Genomic DNA, 2,419 nt, shown 5'->3' with positions numbered 1-2,419 from the left:
ACTCGAGTATAATGCCTACACTTTAGTTTTGAGATTTGAGAAAAGAAATCTGAACGAATTCGACTGAAGGCCCGATGCCTCCTTATATAGGGGCTGATCTTGAGTTTCTCGCGGCCCACGTAAATGTAGGTGAAGGTCTACGCGGCCCGCGTCAATGCTGGTCAACAGCGTAGGTGATCCGGGTCATCTAGTAGGCTCGACATATGTTGGGCCACGTGGCGGCCCAGGGTCGTGCCAGCTTTCACCTCTTCTCGGCCCGCGTAAGGGTTGAGGTGTGGCTTATGCGGCCCGCCTCACACCCAAAAATCAGATTTTTAATTATTTTTTATAACATTTAAGGTATTCGAGGTCTGTTTTCACGTATGGGGTGTTTTTATGGACGTATTGGGATATTTTAAATATTTTTAGGGTGTCAAAAAATATTACGAGGGTGTCAGCTTAGGGTTGTTATATCCTCCCCACCTTGATTTAGAGCTCGTCCTCGTGGTCTACTGGAACAGGTGTGGATATTTCTTTTGCATTTCTGATTCAAGCTCCCATGTGTATTCTGGTCCTCTTTTGGAGACCCACTTTACTTTGACCAGAACCAATCTTTTCTGCTTAAGATTCTTAATCTTTCTTTAATTTGTAGGGGCCTTTCTACAAATTTGAGTTGTTTGTTTACCTCTATATCCTTAAGAGGCACCATCAGTGATTCATCGGCTAAGCATTTCTTGAGATTCGATACATGAAATACATCATGCATTCCTGCCATTTCCTCTGGCAGTTGTAGCTGATAAGCTACAGGTCTTATTCTTTTAATAATTTCAAAAGGTCCAACATACCTAGGACTTAGCTTTCCTCGTTTGATGAATCTTATCACTCCTTTCCAAGGAGAAACTTTTAACAATACTTTATCTCCTATTTGAAATTCCAACGGTTTGCGTCGGTTATCAGCATAGCTCTTCTGTCGATCACGTGCTGCTTTTAGGCGATCCTTTACTTGAATGATCTTGTCAGTTGTTTCTTGCACTATTTCAGGTCCAGATAGTTGCTTTTCCCCAATTTCTGCCCAACAGACTGGGGTTCGGCACTTCCGTCCATAAAGTGCTTCGAATGGTGCAACATTGATACTTGTGTGATCACTGTTATTATAAGAAAATTCTATTAAAGGTAAGTGATCGTCCCAATTACCTCCGAAATCAATTACACAAGCTCTAAGCATGTCTTTCATTGTCTGAATTGTCCTTTCACTTTATCCGTCCGTTTGAGGATGGTAGGTTGTGCTTAGATTCAACTTAGTTCCCATTGCTTTTTGGAAACTTGACCAAAAATGAGAGGTAAAACGGCTATTTCTATCAGAAACAATTGATAAAGGAATTCCATGTAATGAAACTATTTCATTTACATACAATTTAGCTAGCTGTTCCATGCTGAAAGTTTCTTTCATTGGTAAGAAATGAGCTGACTTGGTTAGCCTATCTACAATTACCTAGATTGTGTCATTGCCTTTTCTTGTTTTGGGTAATTTGGTAACAAAATCCATTGTTATCAATTCCCATTTAAACTGTCATTTCTAGTTGTTGCAGCAATCCTGAGGGTTTCTAATGTTCAGCTTTAACTTGGGAACACGTTAAACATTTAGAAACATAAGCTGCTATATCCTTTTTCATCCCTATCCACCGGAAATTTTTTCTTAAATCCTGGTACATCTTATCACTTCCTGGATGCATCGTATACTTAGACTTATGGGCTTCTTCTAATATACGGTGACGCTAGTTTCCTAATTTGGGTATCCACATTCTCTTTTTATGGAATCTCCAAATTCCATCAGTTCCTTGTTCTAATTCCTTAATCATTCCTTTTAATTTTTCAGTATTTTCCTTGATTACTGATTCTTGTGCTTTTCTAATCTGTTCATTTAAATCTACTTGTAGATTTAATTTAAGAGAACGTACCCTTTTTGGATTTTCGTGATATTTTCGACTTAAAGCATCAGCCACTACATTGGCTTTTCCTGCATGTTACTGAATATTACAATCATAATCACTAAGAATTTCCGTCCAGCGTCTTTGTCTCATATTTAATTCTTTTTGCCCAAAAACATACCTTAAACTCTTATGATCAGTGAATATGGTAAACTTACTACCATAAAGGTAATGTCTCCAAACCTTAAGAGCAAAAATTATGGCTCCTAATTCTAGATCATGGGTTGAATAATTCTCTTCATGATTCTTAAGTTGTCTAGATGCATAAGCTATAACCTTTTGGCGTTGCATTAATACACATCCATATCCTAACTTAGAAGTGTCACAATAGACTACAAAGTCTTCAGTTCCTTCTGGTAACGCTAATATAGGTGCATGGGTTAGTCTTTGCTGAAGGATTCTAAAGGGTTCTTCTTGTTTTGGTCCCCATTCAAACTTAATGGATTTACAGG

Source organism: Helianthus annuus, chromosome 16 (genome assembly GCF_002127325.2).
Source record: "Helianthus annuus cultivar XRQ/B chromosome 16, HanXRQr2.0-SUNRISE, whole genome shotgun sequence".
NCBI classification, from domain to species: Eukaryota; Viridiplantae; Streptophyta; class Magnoliopsida; order Asterales; family Asteraceae; genus Helianthus; species Helianthus annuus.
This window is presented reverse-complemented; position numbering follows the sequence as displayed.